Below are 27,344 nucleotides of genomic sequence, written 5' to 3'. Positions count from 1 at the left end.
GATTGTTTTATGATCACAAGGACGCATTCTCTTACGCCCAGAGGATCGCCCAGGAGACCGCGGGCCCGTGTGATGATTGAATCACATTAATATTATAATTTCATTTTACGGAGAATACATGGAATCTCTAAACATTTTATTCAACGACTAATGAAAGCTGACAACGACAGCTGAACAAACCTTCTTGCTATGGACATATTATTTTAATACTCTAGTACTAATTTGTAGTAACAAATACTAACTATTGAGATTAATTATTGGTAATATTAGAATAATTAGTTAAAAATACGAACTGTAAACAAGGTATAATCTAGGTATTTTATTAATAAAAATTTGCTATGTTTATTCTTTCTTATATACAGACTAACATTTGATTACTACTTAGCCAAGAGAGTAATAGTCTCTCAATACATGATTACTAATCTTTTGGACCAAAATAGTTGTAATATTAATCCCGTAAATTACTTTTATTGAATTGTTTTATTATAGCGTGGAGCTAGTAGTAATACTTTTTTTAAGGCTGCGGAAGTCCTTAGGTGGCCAGCCACGCTAGTGTGGCTAACACCAACGACACTATTTCTGGATGTAGTTTCTTTTTTTTTCTTGCACCTTAATAACTCGTTATATCTTTACTTTTTTAAATCTTATTTAATTACCATCTTAAATTTGATATTAATTATACGTATTATTTGGGGAGAGAGGTCCAAGAGGAAGATTTATTAAATTTGGAATTAATCTGCCTTGTGTCCGAGTGGAATGTCTGGCTTGCTGTGCTGAGCTATCTGCTCTTTTATAGACCACCATAAAATGGAAGTCGTTAATAGAAAATCTGGGGGTCATGGAATTACGTTCTGTCGCTGGAATGTTATGGGTAGTAATGAACCAATCAAGAGAGATAAAGGAATAGCACATTTCAAATCGCTCAAAGCAGATATAAAATTTCTTCAAGAAACTCATCTTAAAAATGAAGCACAACATACATTGAAAGCAAAATGGATTGCTGAAACATATCACTCTTCATTCTCCCATAAGTGCAGAGGGGTCGCAATTGTAATCCGTAAAAATATACCTTTTAAACACATATCAACTATTGGGGACAATAATGGCAGATGGATTATGCTAGTGGGGGAATTACATCTAATAAAAGTGATTATTCTCAATGTCTATGGACCAAATGTTGATAACCCTTTATTCTTAAGAACATACTTAATGCTATCCCAGAACTCACACAACATAATTTGATAATTGGTGGAGATTTAAATTGTACACTAGACACTTACCTAGATAGATCATCAATACAAAGAAAGGCAAAATCCAAGACAAGCGATTATTGAACATACATCAATACTACTAATATTAAAGATGTTTGGAGAATTGAAAACCCATCTGGAAGGGAATATTCATTCTACGCTCCGGTACATAAAACTTATTCAAGGATAGATTACTATTTAGTAGACTCTAAGCTTATCCCATTTACTTATAATTCGAAATATCATAACATTATAATTTCGAACAATTATCCTTTAACATTTATGGTCAAACTACGTGAATGACTGGGAAGCAGACACAATGGAGACTTAACCCTCACATTTTAAATGATAAAGCATGTTATAAATACCTTACTACACAGATAAGTATGTTTTTCGAGAATAATGACTGCCCTGAAACAGCTGCCTCTATTCTATGGGAAACATTTAAAACATTTATACGAGGTACGTTAATCTTTGCGCAAGCTTTTCGTAACCATGCCAAACAACAGACATTGGAAAGCGAGATAAGGCAATTAGAGATGTAAAATGCAATTACGCTCTCAACGACAATTACGCTCTCCACTACATGTTAAATGGTAGGGAATTGAACAATGCAGGTGAACAGAGGGGTCTGGGAATAACTGTGCAAAGTTCACTGAAAGTGTAATCTCATGTAGATAGGGTGGTAAAGAAAGCTTTTGGTGTGCTGGCCTTTATAAATCAGAGCATTGAGTATAGAAGTTGGAATGCAATGTTTAAATTGTACAAGGCATTGGTGAGGCCAATTCTGGAGTATGGTGTACAATTTTGGTCGCCCAATTATAGGAAGGATGTCAACTAAATAGAGAGAGTACAGAGGAGATTTACTAGAATGTTGCCTAGGTTTCAGCAACTAAGTTACAGAGAATGGTTGAACAAGTTGGGCTTTATTCTTTGGAGCGCAAAAGGTTAAGGGGGGACATGATATAGGTCTTTAAAATGATGAGAGGGATAGACAGAGTTGACGTGGATAATCTTTTCCCACTGAGAGTAGGGAAGGTTCAAACAAGGGGACATGACTTGAGAATTAAGGGACAGAAGTTTAGTGGTAACATGAGGGGGAATGTATTTACTCAGAGAGTGGTGGCTGTGTGAAATGAGCTTCCACTGAAGGTGGTGGAGGCAGGTTCGTTATTATCATTTAAAAATAAATTGGATAGTTATATGGATGGATGGATTTTTTCACACAGAGAGTGGTGAATCTCTGGAACTCCCTGCCACAGAGGGCAGTTGAGGCCAGTTCATTGGCTATATTTAAGAGGGAGTTAGATGTGGCCCTTGTGGCTAAGGGGATCAGAGGGTATGGAGAGAAGGCAGGTACGGGATACTGAGTTGGATGATCAGCCATGATCATATTGAATGGCGGTGCAGGCTCGAAGGGCCGAATGGCCTACTCCTGCACCTAATTTCTATGTTTCTATGTTTCTATGATGGAAAAGGAATGGAGGGTTATGGTGTGAGCGCGGGCATATGGGACTAGGGGAGAATACGTGTTCGGCACGGACTAGAAGGGTCGAGATGGCCTGTTTCCGTGCTGTAATTGTTATACCGTTATATGGTTATAATACATACTAACATTGCTACACTCAAATATAAGTTAAATCAAATATATTCAGATCAAATCATAAAAATGTATCAAAAAACTAAACAACTATATTTTGAGTCTATAAATTACTCGCACGTCAGCTTCGGAAGCAGGAAGGGTAAAAAAGCATTCTATAAAATTATATCAGATACGGGAGAAATACTAACATTACCCAAGGATATTAATGATAGATTTTCTCAATACTATCAAACACTTTACTCAACTAAAACGATATGGGGGTCTGCAGGAATGGAATCATTTCTAATGTAATCTTACAGGTTTAGATCTGAAAGAGAGGGAATTATTAGATGCCGAAATATCAGTAAAAGATATTGAAGATTCTATTAGTTCTTTAAAAAAATGGAAAGGCCGCTGGCCCTGATGATTTAAATAGAGAATTGTATTTAAAACATTCCATGATCTGATCTCCCCACGCCTACAGACGCTATAAACTCATGCCTTCACGTAACAGAAACTGCCAGAAACTTTAAATGAAGCAACAATAATACTCATACCAAAAACGGATATGGACCCGGAAGGCGCAGGGTCATATAGAGCAATCGCACTTTTAAACACCGACCAAAAAATATTGACCAACATTTTAGCCCATAGATTAAGTTTAATGATTCATAAATTAATACACCCCGAACAAACAGCCTTTATCCCAAAACGTTACTCATATTATAATCTGAGACGACTATTTAATATGATATACTCAAACAGAATAACTAATGAAGGTCTAGCAGTCATCTCGTCAGACGCTGAGAAAGCACCGACCAAATGACCCTATTTATTTTCGGTGATGGAAAATTTTCAACTGGGTGAGATGTTCTGCACATGGGTTAAGTTATTATATACCTACCCAACAACAAGAATAACGACAAGTCAAATGTTATCATCAAAATTCGGTTTATCTAAAGGTTGCAGGTAATGATGCCCGTTATCTCCGTTATATTTCGCCCTTGCTATTGAACCACTTGCAGAAAGTGTTCGAGCACATCCAGACATATATGGGTCTAATACTAAAAACACAGTTAATACAATCTCTTTATATGCAGATGATGTATTTCTATATATTACAAACCCAGAAATCAGCAGTCCAAACTTGTTAAATCTTATAACTCAATTTGGTTTATTTTCGGGATGTATCATTAATAGGAATAAAAGTGAGATTTTGCCAATAACGGAACCAAAGTTATGCATATTGCAACAATCACATTTCAGAATAGTAAATGAAAATTTTAAATACCTAAGAATTTATGTGACCAAGAAATATACTTCTTTATTTAAATCAAATTGTATGCCTTTACTTATAAACTCCATAAGAATATTCAATACTGGAAAACACTACTCATCTCAATGCTCGGCAGAATTAACGCTGTAAAAATGATTTTCCTTCCGCAGTTGCTATACCTTTTTCAATCAATTCCTATATACATCCCAACATTTTTTTTGTTGACTCCATAGTGACAAGTTTCATTTGGAATTATAAGAACCATAGAATAAGCAAAAAACATTTATGCAAATCTAAAACCAAAGGAGCATTATTTTTACCAAATTCTTTATTTTACTTTTGGGCAGTCAATGTCAAAAATATGAACTTTTGGTTTGAAGATATGGATCAACAACAAGACTGGCTAAAGATGGAAAAGGAAGCCTTTTCAAATTGGTCCGATTCTGTAAACTCCCACAAAATCGAATTTAAACAATTTATAGTGAAAACCCTATAATATGATTTTTTGTGTACCTTCGATCTTCCAGCATCTGCAGTTCCTTCTTGAACACTTTGTCTACTCCACTGCGATATCTCCTCAAGGTATGCCTGCTTTGAAGAAGTTCTCCTCCTCTCTCCGGAGACAGTTTCACAACCTCCTCTCACCCCCCATCAGTCTGAAGAAGGGTTTCGGCCCGAAACGTCGCCTATTTCCTTCGCTCCATAGATGCTGCTACACCCGCTGAGTTTCTCCAGCATGTTTGTGTACCTTAGATCTTCCAGCATCTGCAGTTCCTTCCTGAACACCCTATAATATAAAGTGGTATTCGAATTTGGAGGCAATTAAAAAAAACATTAAAATTGGATAATTTATCACTCTCTCTCCCCATTGCAAATAATCACTCATTTAAACCCATAGTGTTGGATAAAGGGTTTGCACAATGGAAAAGTCATGGAATTAAAAATATGGGACATCTTTATAGAAATGGTATTTTCTCTCGTTTCAGGAGTTATAACAGAATTACGGATTACATTCAAATAATTTCTTTAGACATTTACAATTTAAAGATTATGTTAAAACACATACACGAGAATACAGAACTAGAGAACCAGATATTCTAGATGAATGTTTGAATTAACACCCTAACACCCTAATCTCACATTTACAATATATTATTTGACTGTGAGAATCCGCGGACGGAATTATACAGACAAGCATGGGAAAAGGAATTAGCTCAACCGATAACAAAATACATTTGGAACGAAAGGCGACAACATATACACCAATGTTCGTTAAATACCAGACATTTTTTAATACAATTTAAAGTACTATATACACTGCATTATTCTAAAACAAATTTAAATAGATTTTTTCCTAATATCTCCCCTATCTGTGATAAATGTCAATGCCAAACGGCTAAATTAACCCATACTTTTGTAAACTGTATTAAAATTAAAAATTACTGGATGGATATTTTTTAAATAATCTCAGTAGTCGTTAAAATCTAAATGGAACCCGACCCTAAATTAATAATATTGGGCATATCAGAACATTACCTAAAACTCACAATAAACCAAAGAAATGTCCTTGATTATAGTATATTAATTGAGAAAAAATTGATATCAACATTTTGGAAAGGCCCAACAATCAAGATGTGGATTATGGAAATGTCGGAGACCTTATATTTGGAAAAAAAAATATGTCTTAATTGATGAACCATAATTATTTATTAAAATATGGTCTCCATTTATAGATTACTTGAAGGGGTAGATCGGACCGGCACGGAGGCCGGACTGAAGCCTGAACCCAGGACTAGATGAATAGTTATGTTCTCTGACCTATGGACCGATCTCCCAAATTTTATTATTGAAAGTTTATTCTAGTTTTCTAATTTTTTTCCTTCTTTCTTTCTTTGTATATAAATATAAATAAATAATTAGAGGCAATGTTTATAGATAACCGCTAAAGGAGGATCCCAGCTACTTTGGTAACTGGGTCCCTGGAAACCCGGATACTTAATTTGTAACCGCTAAACAAAGTCTGTACCGGTTTGGATTATGATATGCATATGCCTCTAATAAAATGTTATTTAAAAAAAAAATAAAACTATCCCGCATACATTCCAAGAAATCCTCATCCTCAGCACCCCTGCCAATTTGATTCCCCCAATCTATATGTAGATTGAAGTCACCCATTATAACTGTTTTACCTTTGTTGCACGCATTTCCAATTTCCTGTTTGATGCCACCCTCAACTCAACTACTACTGTTAGGTGGCCTGTACATAACACCCACTAGCGTTTTCTGCCCCTTAGTGTTTCGCAGCTCTACCCATATCGATTCCACATCCTCCAAGCTAATGTCCTTCCTTTCCATTGCGTTAATCTCCTCTCTAACCAGCAACGCTACCCCGCCTCATTTTCCTTTCTGTCTATCCCTCCTGAACATTGAATATCCCTGGATGTTCAGATCCCAGCCTTGGTCACACTGGAGCCATGTCTCCGTGATCCCAACTATATCATAATCATTAATAGCTATCTGCACATTCAACTCATCTACCTTATTGCGAATGATCCTTCCATTGAGACACAAAGCCTTCAGGCTTGTTTTTACAACGCTCTTCGCCCTTGTACAATTATGCTGAAAAGTGGCCTTTTTTGATTTTTGCCCTGGATTTGTCTGCCTGCCACGTTTACTTTTCTCCTTGCTACCTATTGATTCTAACCCATTTTACATCCCTCTGTCTATCTGCCCGCACAATTAAGAACCCCACCACCTCTTATTATCTGTTTATTGTTGTTTTCTTCTTTCACCCCTACATGTTGGGTCTGAGTGTTTCCCTTATCTGCCTCCTGCCTCACACACTGTCTACTAGCTTTCTCTATTTGAGTCCCTCCTCACACAAACAATCACCCAGGTGTACTGAAGGACAGAAGATCTAAGGGGGTACAGGAACTGAAATTAATTTTCATTAAGCGGGAAATAGTATTGGGTAGGCTAATGGGATTGAAGGATGACACATCCCCTGTGCCTGATGGTCTGCATCCCAGGGTCCTTAGGGGCTGGCTCTAGAAATAGAGGACGCATTGGTGGTTATTTTCTAATGTTCGATCAGTTCCCGTGGATTGGAGCACATGGTATTGGGGGTAGGGTGTTGACATGGATAGAAATGTGTTGGCAGGCAGAAAGCAAAGAGTAGGAGTGAACGGGTCATTTTTCAGAATGGTAGACAGTGACGAGTAGGGTGCCGCAAGACTCAGTGTAGGGGCCGCATCTGTTGGCCATAAATATTAATGATTTGGAAGAGGAAATTATTGAATTGAATTGAATTGAATCCTTTATTTGTCATTCAGACCTTTCGGTCTGAACGAAATGTCGTTGCCTGCAGCCATACATGTAATAATAAACAACACACAATAAACAGAAATTAACATCCACCACAGTGAGTTCACCAAGTACCTCCTCACTGTGATGGAGGAAAAAGTCTTAGCGTTGCTGTCTCTTCCCTCCTCTTCTCCCTCTGCGCTGAGGCGATAACCCACCGGGCGATGGTAAGTCAGTCCCGCGGTTCAAGCTCCGCGGCCCGGGGTGATCGAAGACTGCCGCCCTCCAGTCCAGCGGACATAGTTGTTGCCAAGGGAGCTCCGGAAAACAGGCAACAACCTGTGACCCGCGGGATCCCGACGATGTCATCCACTGGCCCGCGGCCGAGCCCCGGATTCAGATCGCCGCCGCCTCAGCCACCAGAGCACCGTCTCCGCCCCGCACCGGTCCGCCCCCACGGGAGCGCCTTCCAGCCGGGAGCCGGGCCGTCCTCACGGGAGCACCTTCCAGCCGGGAGCCGGGCCGCTACAGGCGAGCGCCTCCCAGCCGGGAGCCGGGCCGCCGACACGGGAGTGCCTTCCAGCCGCGCACCGGGTCGCACACATTGGGAGCGCCTTCCAGCCCGGCACCGAGCCGCCCACACGTGAGCGCCTTCCAGCCCGGAGCCGGGCCGCCCACAAGGGAGCGCCTTCCAGCCCGGAGCCGGGCCGCCCTCACAGGAGTGTCTCAGACCCGCGCCGTCCACCATCACCAGAGCGCCGAGTCGTGCCGCTGCCCGAACGCCGCCGCAGCTCGAAGACCGCCAGCCTCGCGTTGGTAAGTCCTGGCTGGCTCTACCTCCGGATCCTCGAGTTCGGTCGCAGGTTGGAGGCCGCCAGCTCCGCCATTAGGCCTCAGCTCAGACGGGGAAGTGAAGGGGGATACGACAAGAAAGTCGCATTCCCCCGCAGGGAGGGACAGAAAGCCCTGTTTAAAAACAGACAGACTGCAGGCGAGCCGCAGCCGTTTCACAGCGCCGCCACTTCCGGATTAATTAGGAGCAACACTAGCAAGTTTGCGGATGACACAAAGCTGGATGGCAGTGTGAACTGTGAAGAGGATGTTAGGAGTTTGCTGCGTTGCCTAGACATGTTGAGTGAGTGGGCAGATGCGTGGCAGATGCAGTATAATATAGATAAATATGAGGTTATCCACTTTGGCGGCAAAAATACAGCAGTGACTGAATGTTGGCGTGCATGTAGAGCAGGCAGTGATGAGAATTAATGGGCGGTTGGTCTTCATATCAAGAGGATTTCAGTATAGTAGTAAAGAGGTTATTGTACAGTTGTATAGGCCTCTGGTGAGACCACATCTGGAGTATTGTGTCCACTTTTGGTCTCCGAATTTGAGGAAGGACATAGCAGATTAAGTTTAATGCGGCTAAATGTGAGATTATCCACATTGTTTGCAAAAACAGGAAGACAGATTACTATCTAAATGGCGTCAAATTCGGAAAAGGAGGAGTACAACGGGATCTAGGGATACTTGTGCATCAGTCTATGAAAGTAAACATGTGGATAATAATAATAATAACGGATGGGATTTATATAGCGCCTTTCTAATACTCAAGGCGCTTTACATCGCATTATTCATTCACTCCTCAGTCACACTCGGTGGTGGTAAGCTACTGCTGTAGCCACAGCTGCCCTGGGGCAGACTGACGGAAGCGTGGCAGCCAATCTGCGCCTACGGCCCCTCCGACCACCACCAATCACTCACACACATTCACACACAGGCAAAGGTGGGTGAAGTGTCTTGCCCAAGGACACAACGACAGTATGCACTCCAAGCGGGATTCGAACCGGCTACCTTCCGGTTGCCAGCCGAACACTTAGCCCATTGCGCCATCTGTCGTCCCAAGGCAGTGAAGAAAGCGAATGGCATGTTGACATTTATAACCAGAGGAATCGAATATAGGCGCAAATAAGTCCTCCAGCAGTTGTACAGAGCCCTAGTGAGACCAACGCTGGAGTATTGTGTGCAGTTTTGTTCCCCAATTTTGTGGAAGGACATTCTTGCAATTGAGGGAGTGCAGCGTAGGTTTACAAGGTTAATTCCCGAGATAGCGGGACTGTCATATGCTGAAAGAATGGAGCATCTGGGCTTGTGCACTCTGGAGTTTCGAAGAAGTAGAAGGGGTCTCATTGAAGCATATAAGATTGTTAAGGGCTTGGACACGCTAGATGCAGTAAACATGATCCCGATGTTGGGGGAGTCCAGAACCAGGGGCCACAGTTTTAGAATAAGGAGTAAGCCATTTAGAACGGAGACGAGGAAACACTTTTTCTCACAGAGAGTGGTGAATCTGTGGAGGCAAGTTCTCTGGATGCTTTCAAGAGAGAGATAGATATGTCTCTTAAAATAGCGGGGTCGGGAGTTATGGGGAGAAGGCAGGAACAGGGTACTGATTGAGAACGATCAGCCATGATCACATTGAATGACGGTGCTGGCTCGAAGGGCCAAATGGCCTACTCCTGCACCTATTGTCTATTGTCCATTGTTTATTGGCATCCTTGTAATTGAGGCAGTGCAGCCTGGGTTCACGAGATTGATCCCTGGGATGGTGGTACTGTCATATGAGGAAAGATTGAAAAGACTAGGCTTGTATTCACTGGAGTTTAGAAGGATGAGGGGAATCTTATAGAAACATTTAAAATAATAAAAGGACTCGGCAAGCTAGATGCAGGAAACATTTTCCCAATATTGGGCGAGTCCAGAACCAGGGGCCACAGTCTTAAAATATAAGGGAAGCCATTTAAGACCGAGGTGCAAAAAAGGTTTTCACCCAGAGAGTTGTGAATTTGTGGAATTCCCTGCCACAGAGGGCAGTGGAGGCCAATTCTCTGGATGGAAGTAAGAGATAGTTCGATAGAGCTATAGGGGCAAGTGGAATCAAACGATATGGGGAGAACGCTGGCACGGTTTATTAATTTGGGACGATCAGCCACGATGACAATGAGTGATGGTGTTGGCTCGAAGGGCCGAATGTCCTCCTCTTGCATCTATTTCTATGTGTCTATGTATTATGTAGTGCACTTTGCAGCAAAGATGTACATGGACACATCACATGCAAAATGCGGTGAAAGTACATTTACTGTTAAATAGGTCAAATTATTCTGATTTGCATTCGAACCATAACACACAAAGCCATCAATGTTTTTATTGAAATGCTGTAGCAGATTTTAGGCTCATAATACAACCGGTCTGCAGGCGACGCTCGGTCCTTGCTCCGGTAATCAGCTCGCATTGTTTCAGACCCGAGACAATTGTTCGAAACATTCGCCATGACTACCTTATTGCAACATTCCCAAACCCACCAGTGTGTCTTTATTTCAGCTCTTAATATAGCTATGAACCGTGAACCGCTTTATTAAATATTACACAATATTTAAATCATTTTTTTTCCAAATAACAATCTTACAACTAACAATAACAATAACACCCTTATGATAGAACCGTTGGCCGAAAGGATTAGAAAATCACCCGAATATTCACGGATATAACACTAAGGATTCAAAGAATAAAATTTCACTATATGCTGATGATATTCTTTTATATATTACTAATACACAAACGAGTATACCCAACTTATTAACACTAATTGAGGAATTCGGCTCTTTTTCAGGATATAGAATAAATTGGGATAAAAGCGAAATTATGTCTTTAAAACCACAGGATTCGAGACACTTACTAAAATTCCCCTTCAAAATTGCAACAGAAAAATTCAAGTATCTGGGTATTCAAATTACAAGAAGACACAAATCATTATTTAGTGCCAATTTTATACCACTATTAAATAAACTGAATGATATGATTAAATTTTGGAAAACACTTCCGCTCTCATTGATAGGTAGAATCAACGCTATAAAAATGACTTTCTTACCACAATTAATATATTTGTTTCAAGCTATCCCAATATATATTCCAAAATATTTTTTCAAAAAACTAGATTCCACTGTTACTAATTTTATATGGGATTACAGAACACATCGAATTCAACGAAAGCATTTGTGCAAATCTAAAGAAGTTGGGGGTTTATCATTACCTAACTTTATGTATTACTACTGGGCAGTGCATATTAAGAACATAATGTACTGGCTGGAAAGTTCCACTCAGCAGTTGGAGTGGATAAGAATGGAGAAAGAGGAGTGCTATCCGCACGATATAGGAACGATCCTGCTCTCACCGATAAAATTGAATAGTATAATATACAAGAAGAACCCAATTATTCACAATATAATAAGAATTTGGAAACAAATAAAAGTATCCTTGAAATTAAATAATTTATCAGTACTAACCCCACTATTGAACAACCCCGCATTCAAACCTTCTCTCATCGACAACACATATCAACAATGGGATAGACTGGGGATTAGGAAAGTAGGGGATATGTATGAATTGGGTAAACTGTTATCATTTCAACAATTAAAATTAAAATTTAAATTGAAGGATAATCAATATTTTAAATATATACATGTATGTGACTTTATGAAGAAATATATACATAGATTTCAAACTATATTTTTAGACCCTTTAGAAGAAGCAATGAATATTAAGGCTGATTCACAAAAATTAATTTCATACTTTTATAATAATATATTAGATAGAGAATCACCCTCAACAGAAGCACTAAGGGAAGATTGGGAACATGAGCTAATGATAAAGATCTCGAAGGATAGATGGGAAAAGTATTTGATGAATACACATAACTGTTCTATTAATACAAGACATAATTTAATTCAATTCAAATTATTACATAGACTATATTATTCAAAAACGAGGTTGAATAAATTTTATCCAAACGTCTCTCCCAGATGCGATAAATGTTTGTTTCAAAACGCTAATTTAACACATTCATTTGTAGGATGTACAAAGTTGAATACATTTTGGAGTGATATATTTGATATATTTACAAAGCTCTTCAAGTCAAGAATAGAACCCAAAATGGAATGGATTATATTTGGAATAATAGGAGAAGATACCAATTTAAATAAAGACCAAAATGTTTTTTTTAATTATGGGTTAATAATTGGAAAGAAATTGATACTTAAATTTTGGAAAAATACAACCATACCAACTGTTAAAATGTGGATTAGGAATATGATGGACATAGCACGCCTTGAAGAAATGAGACTCCGACTAATAGATAAATATGACCAATTCTTAAGGAGTTGGTCTCCTCTCATCGACTTTTTGGAATCATGTGATGCAGCGGTACCATAAGGATTGCTGATTTCAGTTCATGACGTGGATAGATCTACATCTCCGAATATAGATTTGAAAAATTCTCTTTTAAGGGGCCTTTTCTTCTATTTCTACTTTCCACCTTTTCTTTTTATTTTATTTTTTATTTTTATTTTTTATATCCACACTTCACATTTTTCTACTCTCTACCATCTATTTTTCCACTCTTTCCCCTTTCTATTGTTTTCTTTTTCTTGTCTTGCCTACTCATAACATAAAACTAGAGGTTGTACATAGAATGGATTACGGTATGACATAGTTGGCACCTAAAATTAGGTGCCACTGTATTGTTTTGTATTGTATTAACTTCTAATAAAATAAACAAAACAAAAAAAACAAAACCAAAAAAACAATCTTAACACATGTTGTGAAGGGATACTTGATTGCATTCTTCAGTTCGGCTCTGACCTTAGACTGAATCACCACATAAATAAACGTGTTCGTGCACGAACTCAGAATTTTAAGCATGTCCCCGGCTCCTTGTGCCATTGTCAAACGATGGGGCCCAGTCTGGGACATAGTGTATGTTGGCAGTATACATATAAATGTTCGTCATCACCTCCGTCAGCCACAGGAGGTTGAAACTGCCGGACACACAGAAGAGTAAAATGATCGATTTATTTCGACTCTCCAACTCCGGGTCGTCCTTTTTCTTGCCACTGACGTGAGCGCGGAGCTTCCTGCGAGCTCGGCTCGTCACCACGATCGACCTGACCGTCAGGATATTAAGCAACACAATAACGAAAAACGGAAGCAAAGGGTTTAAGACGTTGTGAGTCCAGGCGAAATCAAGCCATCCAGGGTGGGATTAATATTCCGGCTTTTCCATGCATCCAACTGTTGGATAATAAGAATAAAATGCAAAGTAGTAGGGGAGGTTCCGTATTAAATTCACAACATACACTGTTGCTATCGCTACCCTGGCGATTCTAACCGTGCAGTACCTGGTCTTAAAGCCCTGGCAACAAATGGCTACAAAGCGATCAAATGTAAAAGCGACAGTTAACCAGACTGAGCAGTCCAGGGACACATAGGTCATCACTTGTTGAAGGGTGCATGCAACAGTGTGAATGTAGCGAAAATTCGCAGCGTGAAGGTAAAATATCGCCACGTTGCAGAAGACGGCCAATAGATCTGCTGCCGCCATCGCCGACCGCACTTTCCTCGTCCGAGAACGATGATCGCAACTAAATTACCTGTGAGGAAATGAACACAGACAGCCTTTGAATCTGGTCATCAGGTGAAAGGTACTCTCGATGATGTTGGTCATGGTGCAGGCGAAACCCCGACTGCTGTTCTGCGGTACGGCAGCCACCCGAGCCAAATGTCCATTCACCTTCAGATCCGGAATATATCTCGTCCGTCGGGTCAATTACAATTAAAACACAAAGTCGTTATCATAATACCAGGGGAAGGGCTCAACCAAGAAAACGCTGCCCCCAGGTAAAGTACTATCTAAAGTCATGATACCAATTTTTGCTAAGGACAATAAGCAATAATCAGCTACCTACAGTATATATTAACAAGCGCATGAGAAGCCGATTGTGTAGATGCAAGTATTTCAGTGGATTTATCAAGTGGGCACTGGTGTTTCGTTGAGTTAGGCCCACGGCACATCGGGAATGGGTTCTGATGTCCCAGAATAAACCCCCTCATACCCGCTCACACAAGCCATGCAACCACCACATTAAGGAAGCTGCTAAATAATTCACTCTAACAAATGCGAAAACACTCACATACCATCTTCCTCTTACCCGACCCCATCATTAACCTCGTAACGCCACGATTATCAACATGGCATAAAACCGGGATACGCTTACACAGAATATACTTACAAAGAAATGTATTGTGAATGTGGATGTGAAAAGTGTTCAATTGTCATGTGTATCGAATACGGAATGATTAAATTCTTACTTTCAGTCACAAACAGGCTTAAACTCAATACAAACTGATAATGTGTAATTAACAAATAATTCAATCCGTTAATTACCATAGAACTGATCTGAAAACACCGAGGTTCTGATTGATACCAGCGGGCGTCCATAGTAGGTGGGGTTGCGTGTTCCAGTGGAGCCCCGGTACTGAACGCCACCTTTGTGTGGTTGCTTCTGTCCCCGTGTATTCCCGCAGCAACGCACGATGGGCCCTGTGTTGCTGACATTCCCATCCGGAATTACTACACACTTCAGAAAACGTCCTCACAAAAGTCCGGGTGATCGGCAAACAAAGGATTCTACTTCTAGCTTTTCAGCGGCATTAAAGGTGAGGATTTGTGTTGACGGAAGAAGCATTTTATACAAAACATCACCTCAGGAACCGGGCAGGACCGCGCACTGAGAGTCTTTCTGAGCCACTCCGAGTGTTTCATCTCCCCTTCCAATCGGCGACCATCTTCATGCATTAAACGCCGACTTACTCTAACTAACATCTGCTAACACCGTACAAAATATGCAACTTCTTGAAGTAAACTCAGAGATCTGCTGTGGAGTTGTGTTTGCGTGGCGGATACTTTAGATGGACAAACCCCGGTCAAAGCATCACTCCCCTGACCCGAAGCAACATTTGCAAAATTCAACCGCTCAACGCTGCTAAATGGCAAATGGATACACCAATTTACTGAGAAGTCCGATGACTGTAATGATGTAACGAAAGTAATACTGGACTTTCAAAAGTATCCTCTCCAAGTCACCCCCATAGCTGATATCAGTGGGACATAAAAATGCCGCCTGTACCGACAATTATCCCAGGTAGATCGTCACTGCCAGTAGCTCAAGGTCCTCGCTCGGGTTTATTTATACCTCTTGAAATTATGATGTTGTCAATTACGTTTCTCCCAGCTGCACATTAATTCGGCTACTTTAAACGAATTATGAAATTCTGTTTATCTGTTTTTTTCTGAAATACCTCTTGAGATTGTCCTGAGATTGTTTTCAGCATCTGCCAACACCTGCTCAGCCTGTTTTTTATCTAAGTTTTAAGTTTTCAACAGGGAACCTCACCAGGGAAGGATGCAAGGACGCCAACAAATATCTTAGAGTCATTGAGTCAGATGCGTGGCAGCAGACCCTTCGGCCCAACTCGCCCGTGCTGACCATTATGCCCATCACTGCTAGTCCCATTTCAAAGGTATTTTATTGTCCGTGTAATAGTTAAGGTACAGTGATATCCGTATTACCATAACGCCATATTTTTAAAAAAGCACAATACACAAAACTACATAAAAGTTAACATAAACATCCACTACAGCGGATTGCCCACATTCCTCGCTGTGATGGAAGGCAATAAAGCACAAACTTCTTCCCTCTTCTCCCGCGGTTCGGACAGTCGAACCAACCGATCGGGGCGATCGTAGCTCCCACGTCGGAGCGATCGAAGATCCCGCATTCGGGCGATCGAAGCCCCCGCGTCGGGGCGATGGAACACCCTGCGGCTTGGAGCTGTGGAAGACGGTTTCTAATCAGAGACCTCGAGCTCCGCGAAGTTATGCACGCTCCCGCGGTTGGAGCACCGAGGTCGGTCTCCAGCAAACGCCGCCAACACCTCGATGTTAGGCCGCAGTGCGGACCGATATACGGTACGTCGCATCTCCTTCGAGGTAAGGTAAGGGATTAAAAAAAGGTTTGTTCAGCACTCCCACCCCCCTCCCCTACCACACCCGTCTCCCACATAAACCATATAATATAACAATATAACAATTACCGCACGGAAACAGGCCAGCTCGGTCCTTCTAGTCCGTGCCGCCCACGTATTCTCCCCTAGTCCCATTCTACCCTAGTCCCATCAGACCATAACCCACCATTCCTTTCCCGTCCATATAACTATCCAATTTATTTTAAATGATAAAATCGAACGTGCCTCCACCACGTTCACTGGAAGCTCATTCCACACAGCTAACACTCTCTGAGTAAAGAAGTTCCCCCTCATGTTACCCCTAAACTTATGTCCCTTAATTCTCACGTCATGTCCTCTTGTTTGAATCTTCCCTACTCTCAGTGGGAATATCTTATCCACGTCAACTCTGTCTATCCCTCTCATCATTTTAAAGACCTCGATCAAGTCCCCCCCCCCCTTAACCTTGTGGCTCCAAAGAATAAAGACCTAACTTGTTCAACCTTTCTCAGTAACTTAGTTGCTGAAAGCCAGGCAACATTCTCGTAAATCTCCTCTGTACTCTCTCTATTTTGTTTATATCCTTCCTATAATTATGCGACCAAAATTGTACACCATACTCCAGAATTGGCCTCACCAATGCCTTGTACAATTTTAACATTACATCCCAACTTCTATACTCAATGCTCTGATTTATAAAGGCCAGCACACCAAAAGCTTTCTTTACCACCCTATCTACACGAGATTCCACCTTCAGGGAACTGTGCACAGTTATTCCTACATCCCTCTGTTCAACTGCATTCTTCCAGTCCCTAATATTTACCATGTACGTCCTATTTTGATTTGTCGTGCCAAGATGTAGCACCTCACACTTATCAGCATTAAACTCAATCGGCCATCTTTCAGCCCACTCTTCCAACTATACATAAATCTCTCTGTATACTTTGAAAATCTACTTCATTATCCACAACACCACCTATCTTAGTATCATCTGCATACTTACTAGTCCAATTTACCACACAATTATCCAGACCATTGATGTACATGACAAACAACAGTGGACCCAACACAGATCCCTGTGGCACCCCACTAGTCACTGGCCTCCAACCTGACAAACAGCCATCCACCATTACTCTCTGGCATCTCCCATTCTGCTACTGTTGAATCCATCTTGCTACTCCTCCATTAATACCCAACAATTGAACCTTCTTAACCAACCTTCCATGAGGTTGTCAAAGGCCTTACTGAGGTCCATATATACAGCATCCACTGATTTACACTCATCAATTTCCCGAGTAACCTCTTCATAAAATTCAAGAAGATTAGTCAAACATGACCTTCCAGGCACAAATCCATGTTGACTGTTCCTTATCAGACCATGTTTATCCAGATGCTTATATATATATTATCTCTAAGTATCCTTTCCATTCATTTGCCCACCAAGCTAATTTGCCCAAACAAGCTAAAGAACATTAAAACATACATTAACTCATATTATTAAAACAACAAAGAAAGAAGGGGCCGTCAGACTGTTGACGATGCAGCCATTGTTGGCGCCATCCATTGGAGATTTGCTCATTTTTGGCCAATATCCTCTAAACCCTTCCTATCCATGTAACTGTCCAAAAGTTATTTGGTCTTTAGACTTTAGTGATACAGCGTGGAAACAGGCCCTTTGGTCCACCAACCAGTGGTCACCCTAGCACTACCCTACACACTAGGGACAACTTACAATTGTAACAAAGCCAATTAACCAGTACGTCTTTGACGTGTTGCAGGAAACCCGAGCACCCGGTGAAAACCCTCGTGGTCAAAGGGAGAATATACAAACTCCATACAGACAGCACCCGTATTCGGGATTGAACCTGACTCTGCCGCTGTAAGACGTGCCGCTCTCTTCTTAAATATTGTTACAGTACCTACCTGACCTGTTGTGTGTCATAGACATAGAGTCATTGAATAATGGCACTGGGATATAGGCCCTTTGGTCCAACTCATCCATGCTGACCATCTAAGCGAGTCCCTATTCCTGTGCTTGGCCCATATGCCTCTAAGCATTCCCTCTAAACATTTATCATCCATGCACTTGTCCATTTTATTTGGAATTTTGTTCCTGTACCTGTCCTAACCATGTCCCCTGGTAACTTGTTCCATGTACCCGCTCTTCCCTGAGTTGCCCCTCAGTTTCCTACTTAACCTTTCCCCTCTCGTCTTAAACCTAGGTTCTTGTTTACAAGAATAGCCCCAGGAATGAGTGGTTTAACATATGATGTGCACTGGCCCAGTACTCACTTTAGTTTAGGAGAATGAAGAATGAACATCATTGAAAAGTACAGAATAGTGAAAGGCTTGGATGGAGGGGATGTGAAGAGGATGTTTCCTCCAGTGGGAGAGCCTAGGAACAAAGGATATAGTCTCAGAATTATGGGAGGTTATTTTAGGAAGTAGATGAAGAGCAATGTCTTTCCTCCGAGGGCGGTACATCTGTGGAGTTCTTTGCCACTGAAGGATGCGGAGGCCATGTTAAGGGATATGTTTAAGGCAGAGATAGACAGGTTATTTATCAATACCGGTGACAGTGGTTATTGGAAGAAAGGCAGGATAATGGGTACAGTAGGTATGATACAAAACGTACCTTCAGCAGCGCTGCAGTTCTGCTACTGGACGTGTGCGTGACTCTCGCGCCTTTGAGGGGGGGGGGGGGGATTAAAATGCCGTTTTCTCTTGCCTGTCCGAGATATATTTTCTCGGGCTACTAGCCGATGCTGCAAATCGTTCCGACTGCCGTTCTCGGATGTTTTTAAAATAAACCGTAGGACAATTTAGTAAATGGAGTAAAATAAAAAAGCTACTTCTAACGCCGTCAACGCCGACAACCGGACCGATCTCACGTAGGGGACAAAATATAAGGTAAGTCGTTTGTTTTACATATAAACTTGGTTCGTAGGATTACTTCGTAGGCCCCATACGGACCAGCAATATTTTGCTGGCTATTTTGGGGGTTAAATTCACCGCAACCGCAACGTCCAATCGATCGCGTTTCACAAAAACCCACTCGCAAGATGATTAAAATCCCCGTTAATTTACGAGAATTAAACACTAAATTCCTTCCATTTGGCCTATAAATTCATGACAAGCGGATTTAAAAATCGTGTTATATTGTGAATTATTGTGTGAATGTTATTTGGACACCTAGGCTATTTAAAAATGGTGTTCAAGAAGGAACTGCAGATGCTGAAAAATGGAAGGTACACAAAAATGCTGGAGAAACTCAGCGGGGGCAGCAGCATCTATGGAGCGAAGGGAATAGGTGACGTTTAGGGCCGAAAGCCTTCTTCAGACTGGTAACCGTTTCTTAAGAAATTGATATATGTTTAGATCTAGTAATTGAATTCTGTACTTAGCTACAAATAGGTAACTAACTAATTATATGCTTTAATTCCAGGTCATCCAGGTAAGATTGTTTCATATTTATTTCAGAATGCTTCAATCTATAATAACTGAAAATGTCATTCAGTTCTCATAATTTTAAGCAACTTTTGGGCTTTCGACTGTGCTCGATCACAACTTTTGAGTTAAGTCAACGGAAAAGCAATAGAGAACAAGACGCTAATCTACCAGTGTGAAAATGGCCCAAACTTTTTTAATTCTGAAGATATGAAAGTTAATTAGGTGTCAAATTAAACTTCTTTCTATGCTTTATCTGATGGGATAAATTGCAGACTTGATTTTTAAACTCTCAACATTTTGTAACGTTGCTAGGTTTAGGAGCGTTAGATAGATCAAACATGATTGAATTGCGCAGTAGACATGATTAGCCGAATGAACTATCCTGCTCATAACACATATGCTCTAATGCACTGTGGTTCTAGATGGTAAGATTAAACGAGAACTTACCAGTTTGAAGTTTGATCTGTATTTTATGAGGAGGAACGTTGAGGGAATACGTGAAGAACTGTCAGGTCTCGCGTTTGATCTAGTTTCTGTTTCTTATTGGTTTTTAGTATTAGAGTTTGCATTCTTGTTTTATTTTGGTGTCTCACATCTCCTCTTGTTTCAGGTCCCGTTTCCTGTCAGGTCGTTTACCCTCATGTGATTGTTGGTCACGCCCTGATGTGTTTCACCTGTGTCTCGTTATCCCCTGCTAGTCTGTTGGCCACGCCCTGATGTGTTTCACCTGTGTCTCGTTATCCCCTGCTAGTCTGTATTTAAGCCTTTTGTGTTTTAGTTCAAAGGTTCAAAGGTTGGTTTATTGTCACATACACCTAGATGTAGTGAAATTCCTTTTGCCCATGCAGCACATAAAAAAGAATACAAACATAACAACAATAAATAGCTTTAACATAAAAACATCCCCCCACAATGGTTCCCATTATGGGGGAAGGCACAAAGTCCAGTCCCATCCCCAATGTTCACCCATAGTCGGCCTATTGAGGCCTCCACAGTTGCCTCTACGGAGGCCCGATGTACCTGGCCGTCCTCGCCGGGTGATGATGTTCCGGCGTCGGGAGAGTCCTCTCAGCGGCATGGGAACCTTGGAACGGCCGCCTCCCTACTCGAGACCGTGGCTTCCGGAGCCGACAAGGCCGCGCCGAATGGAGCTCAACTGGCGATCTCGTCGCGAGATCCCAGGCTCCCGATGTAAAGTTTCAGCGCCGCCGCTCGCAGCTCCGCAATGTTTTTAACGCCGGTCCCAGCTCACCGGAGTTCCAGCGCGGCGACTCAGGCAAGGCACCGCCCGCCCCGCAATGGCGCTCCAGCGCTGCACCGCCGTCCTCACACCACCAGATCCTCCGATGCCGGTGCCGCCGCCGCAGGTACCGCCGCCGCCGCAGCCGCCGATGCCGAGGCTCCGGGCGGTCCCCTCGCTCCTCGGACACGCAGCTCCGCCGATGCTCCGGGCGGTCCCCTCAGGAAATACCGTTCCAGGCCCGCTGGTAGGCCGCGAGGACGGGTCGAAAGTGCAGCCCGGAGAAAAGCTGCATCTCCGACCAGGTAGGGACCCTGAAAATTAGTTTCCCCCTCCCCCCCCCCCTCCCCACAAATAAAAAAGCTAGAACTCCTCAAAAACAAAACACTAAACTAACTAAAAATAAGAGAAAAAAAATGAAAAACAGACAGCTGCAGGCTAGGCAGCCATACCCCCTACAGGTCGGCGCCAGTTCCCATTGCCAGTTCGTGGTGTATGCTACTTGGTATCACCTCGTTCCAGCTCTCGAAATCTTGTGACCTTGTGATCTCGACCTTTGCCTGTATTTTCGACCACTGGTTCTTGCCTGCTCCTATATGGTACTGTTGCCTCTGTTTTGCCTACCTGTGTACTGACTTGGACCGATTAAACGCCGAAGACTGATCTGCCCTGTGTCTGAGCCTGCATTTGTGTCCTCCTCCTCGTTCAGTTCTGACATTACGAACTGGCCAACAATGGACTCAGCGGGCTCTGATCCTTTTCGTGCAGCGCTCCAGAAGCAAGAGGAGCGCATCTCGCATTACGAGGGTCAACTCTCCTCGATCGTCGCCGGGTTCCGGGATCTCGGCGAGCGTCAGCAGGGGTTCCAGGCAGACATCGGTTCACAGGTGAACACTTTAAGTTCTCGGTTTGAAGACCTGGTTACTCGGCTGAATTCTTTGTTTCCTGCTGCGGCTCCCGTGCCTGCCGAGTCTGTTTCCTTGTCTGTGTCTCCAGGAGCTCTGACGGCCACGGCTGCCGCAGCGTCTCCATTCGTCCACCTGGCAAGACCGGAACACTTTTCGGGGGAATCGGAGAAATGTAGACCTTTTTTGATTCAGTGTGGACTGCATTTCGAACTGCAAGCGGCTTCCTTTTCATCAGAACGCTCAAGGGTAGCCTTTATCATCACGCACCTGTCGGGTAGGGCGGAGGCTTGGGCCACGGCGGAGTGGTCTCGGAATTCTCCTGTTTGCCAGACATCGGTCCTGTTCATGGAAGCTCTGTCCCGCACATTTGATCACTCCAATCCTGGCCGAGAGGCTTCACAGAACCTGGTCTCCATGAAACAAGGTAATCGCTCTGTTATGGATTTTGCTATTGACTTTCGAACTGTTGCTGCTAAGGGTGGATGGAATGAGGCTGCTTTGTTGGATGCTTTTCGCAATGGATTGTCTGAAGCTATCAAAGATCAATTGGCTCCTCTAACCCCGCCTTGCGACGTCGAGTCTATGATTTCCCTGGCTATCCAAATTGACGCTAGGCTCAGAGAAAGAGATCGAGAGAGGAGATCGGCTGCAGTTCGGTCCTCCTCCCAGCAGTGGCGGCAGCGTCGCCCTTCACCTTCCAGTCGGGACTTCTTCCCTCTCGGCCGGTCCAGTCAGCCTACAGCGCCACCTGCATCTTCGGAGGAGCCCATGCAGGTGGGACGAGCCAAACTCAGTCCGGAGGAACGGCAGCGCCGCCTAAGGGAAATGAGGTGTTTTTACTGTGGTGAACTGGGACATTTGTTGAACAGCTGTTCAGTAAAAGACAAAGCTCACCAATTAAAGAGAGGACATTGGTGAGTTGTACCACTCCTATGAGCCGTTCCTCTCGTCCATTGTCGACGGTACAATTGTTGGTGCATTCCCAGTGGCACTCCCTGCAGGCTTTGGTTGATTCTGGGGCAAATGAGAACTTCATGGACATTCGCTTGGCTGATGAATTGAAGCTGGAACGTGAACAGCTTCAAGATCCTATGGAGGCTAGTGCACTGGATGGGCGCCTACTGTACAGGGTAATTCACCGAACTCAACCTGTTCAACTCATCGTGGCAGGTAATCACCTTGAGACCATCAGTTTTCATCTCCTCGACTGTCCCCTTCATCCTCTGGTGTTGGGGCTCCCTTGGCTGTCTTACCATAATCCTCACATGAACTGGGGTACTGGGGAAGTAATTTCTTGGGGGAATAACTGTAAACTCATCTATCTGCATGATTCTTCTCCTGAGTCTATGAAGGATCCGTCAAGGAGCAGTTTGCTGGGATCTTCCAGGACCACCCTCCGGCAGCCTCCCCGTTCAAGGGAGGAGGATTTTCCTGATCTCACCAAGGTTCCCTCATATTATCTAGACCTAAAGGAGGTGTTCAACAAGGCCAAGGCCACATCTCTTCCGCCGCATAGACCGTACGACTGCTGCATCGACCTTCTGCCAGGTACAGCGCCTCCTAAGGGGCATCTCTACTCCTTGTCTTCAGCTGAGCGGCTCGCCATGGAAAAGTACATTGACGATGCCCTTGCTGCTGGGATCATCAGACCTTCTTCTTCACCTGCAGGAGCTGGATTCTTCTTTGTGGATAAGAAGGATGGAACACTTCGGCCCTGCATTGACTACAGAGGACTCAATGACATTACTGTTAAGAACAGATACCCTCTTCCTCTTATCTCTTCTGCATTTGAACTGTTAAAAGACGCTGCAGTATTCACTAAGTTAGATCTTAGAAATGCGTATCATCTGGTGAGGATAAGGGACGGGGATGAATGGAAGACTGCGTTTAACACACCCAGTGGTCATTATGAATATCTGGTCATGCCGTTTGGTCTTACTAATGCTCCAGCAGTTTTTCAAGGCATGGTTAATGATGTATTACGGGACATGCTGAACCGATTTGTGTTTGTGTACCTTGATGACATTTTGATTTTTTCTCCAGACGAGACTTCCAATGTGCAGCATGTACACCAGGTGCTAGAACGTTTGCTCCTGAATGATCTGTTTGTGAAAGCTGAGAAATGTGAATTTCATGTTAACACTGTTCAATTCCTTGGTTATGTTGTATCACCTGCTGGTATACAGATGGACCCGAGCAAGGTCAGTGCTGTGGCCACCTGGCCTACACCCTCCAGTCGTAAGCGACTTCAGGGGTTCCTTGGGTTTGCTAATTTTTATAGGAAGTTTATCCGGAACTTTAGTGTCACTGCTGCACCACTCCATGCTCTTACCTCACCCCACGTGCCTTTCTCTTGGTCCTCTCAAGCAGAAACTGCATTTATGAGACTCAAGAGGAGCTTCTCCTCAGCCCCCATCCTGGTTCACCGTGACCCGTCACTCCAGTTCGTGGTTGAGGTGGACGCCTCGGGTGTGGGCATCGGGGCCGTACTCTCACAGAAATCCCCCACAGATGGTCGATCACATCCCTGCGCTTTCCTCTCAAAGAAGCTTTCTCCTGCTGAGAGAAATTACGATGTGGGTAACCGTGAACTGATAGCGGTTAAAACAGCCTTGGAGGAATGGAGACATTGGTTGGAGGGTACCAAGCAGCCGTTTCTAGTTTGGACAGACCACAAAAACCTGGAATACATCAAGTCAGCCAAACGCCTCAACTCGCGCCAAGCAAGGTGGGCTCTCTTCTTTAATCGATTTGATTTTGTACTGTCTTACCGCCCTGGTGCCAAGAATGGCAAACCTGATGCTCTCTCCAGACAGTTTGATCCTGACCCATCCTCTAAGGTTTCAACTCCCATTCTGCCTGTTTCCTGTTTTGTTGGGGCGGTTACTTGGGAGATTGAGAAGAGAGTTTCCGAAGCAACTGCTGGTGTTCAGTCTCCGCTAGGGTGTCCTTCTAATCGTCTGTTTGTTCCCGAGTCTCTTCGTTCACAGGTGATTCACTGGGCTCATACGTCTCGGATCTCCTGTCATCCCGGTGTCCGCCGAACCCTGTTTGTGGCCAAACAGCGGTTTTGGTGGCCTTCCATGGAGAGGGGGATTAAGGAGTACGTCGCCGCCTGCAGTATTTGTGCTCAGAACAAGACCTCCCGTCGGGCCGCCTTTGGCCTCCTGAATCCGCTGCCTGTCCCCTCACGCCCCTGGTCAGACATCTCCATGGACTTTGTCACGGGCTTGCCCTCTTCTGAAGGTAACACCTCAGTCATGACTGTAGTGGACAGATTTTCTAAGATGGTCCATTTCATTGCGTTGCACAAGCTTCCCTCCGCCAAGAAGACGGCAGAGGTCATGCTGTCTCATGTTTTTCGCATTCATGGATTTCCCAGAGACATTGTGTCTGACCGGGGGCCTCAGTTCGTGTCCAGGTTTTGGAAGGAGTTTTGTTCTCTGTTGGACGCCACGGTCAGCCTTACATCTGGTTATCACCCGGAATCCAATGGACAGACTGAACGCCTTAACCAGGAATTGGAGACAGGACTGCGGTGCTTGGTGGCACAGAACCCTTCAACTTGGAGCAAACACCTTATTTGGGTGGAGTATGCACACAACACACTTCCTTGCTCATCCTCTGGTCTCTCTCCATTCCAGTGTGCCTATGGTTATCAACCGCCATTGTTCCCTGCTGTGGAGAAGGAGTCCAGTGTGCCCTCCGCTCAGGCTCTCGTCCGTCGCTGTCGCAAGGTTTGGAATGGGGCTCGTCAGATGCTGTTGCGCAGTTCTGCGCGTTACAAGAGGATGGCTGACCGTGGAAGAATTCCGGCTCCAGTATACTCGCGTGGTCAAAGGGTGTGGCTCTCCACTCGAGACTTAACGCTGAGGGTGGAATCCCGGAAGCTGGCTCCTCGTTTTGTTGGTCCTTTCCCCATATCGAAGGTCATCAATCCTGTGGCGGTTCGTCTCAAACTCCCCCGTGCCATGAGGGTCCACCCTACTTTCCATGTCTCCCGTCTGAAGCCATTTAAGGAGAGTCCTCTGGTCCCTGCCTCCACACCCCCTCCGCCCCCCCGGTTCCTTGATGGGGGTCCAGTGTTTACGGTCAGCCGGTTACTGGGGATGCGCGGGAGTGGTCGTGGTTGTCAGTATCTTGTGGATTGGGAGGGGTGTGGACCTGAGGAGCGGTCTTGGGTGCCAGCTCGCAACATATGCGACCCGGAACTTATCAGGGACTATCGGCGCCAACATCCTGAAGATCCTGGGCCGTCAGGAGCCGGCCGTGGAGGAGGGGGGGGGGGGGGTACTGTCAGGTCTCGCGTTTGATCTAGTTTCTGTTTCTTATTGGTTTTTAGTATTAGAGTTTGCATTCTTGTTTTATTTTGGTGTCTCACATCTCCTCTTGTTTCAGGTCCCGTTTCCTGTCAGGTCGTTTACCCTCATGTGATTGTTGGCCACGCCCTGATGTGTTTCACCTGTGTCTCGTTATCCCCTGCTAGTCTGTTGGCCACGCCCTGATGTGTATCACCTGTGTCTCGTTATCCGCTGCTAGTCTGTATTTAAGCCTTTTGTGTTTTAGTTCCCATTGCCAGTTCGTGGTGTATGCTACTTGGTATCACCTCGTTCCAGCTCTCGAAATCTTGTGACCTTGTGATCTCGACCTTTGCCTGTATTTTCGATCACTGGTTCTTGCCTGCTCCTATATGGTACTGTTGCCTCTGTTTTGCCTACCTGTGTACTGACTTGGACCGATTAAACGCCGAAGACTGATCTGCCCTGTGTCTGAGCCTGCATTTGTGTCCTCCTCCTCGTTCAGTTCTGACAAGAACCCGCTTACGACGCATGTGTGTCATCCTTCAAAGCAGCGGTGTGAGGTCACAGAAACACTATAATGACCTAATATAGTAAGATTATCAAAGAGATATCAGTTTAAGATATGACTAATCGAGGGTGGGAGCGGAGGGCACGTATTCCCTCAACGATCCTCCTCATAAAATACAGATCAAACTTCAAACTGGTAAATTCTCGTTTAATCTTACTGTTTTACTTCGGAGTCACGTGAGTGACTACGTGAAGACTTCAAAGCTCTGTGACCTCATGCCGTGGAACGAGTCCATGCTTCACAACTGCCTTGGTTGTGGGGAGAATGATGTTAACATCATTAAACATAATACGATATTGAAACGCAACTGTAAAATATTAATTCCAATTATTGTCCCTATTTATGCGGTGAATTATATGGAGAACTTAAAATTGTTTCTGCAATTCTTCCAGGTTCAATAACTGCTTTGTTATAAAGTCGTTGGATAGTTTCCTCCGTTGACCATTCTACTGTCTTGAGGGTTTTGTCCATTGGTACGTCCAGCTTCATAGCTGCCAATGTAGCTGCAGCCCTGATGGAGTAAGATTTAATTTCTCCTTAGAGTCCACTCCAGCCTTTGTCAGGACTAGCTTAG

General features: G+C 43.5%; 1 long non-coding RNA gene across 1 annotated transcript; it reads right to left on the bottom strand.

Annotated features, from left to right (window-relative positions):
* Positions 1-6,748: 6,748 nt before the first annotated feature.
* On the bottom strand, positions 6,749-16,337 carry LOC116968075. The gene is made up of 3 exons (XR_004410404.1): positions 16,326-16,337; positions 15,642-15,650; positions 6,749-6,835 (listed from the first exon to the last, which is right to left on the bottom strand). It is a non-coding gene; the product is annotated as an uncharacterized LOC116968075 (long non-coding RNA).
* Between the last annotated feature and the right edge of the window lie 11,007 nt (positions 16,338-27,344).

The sequence above is a fragment of the Amblyraja radiata genome, chromosome 43, assembly GCF_010909765.2.
Source record: "Amblyraja radiata isolate CabotCenter1 chromosome 43, sAmbRad1.1.pri, whole genome shotgun sequence".
NCBI lineage: Eukaryota > Metazoa > Chordata > Chondrichthyes > Rajiformes > Rajidae > Amblyraja > Amblyraja radiata.
The sequence above is the reverse complement of the archived record's forward strand: the minus strand, read 5'-3'. Positions and strand labels throughout refer to the sequence as shown.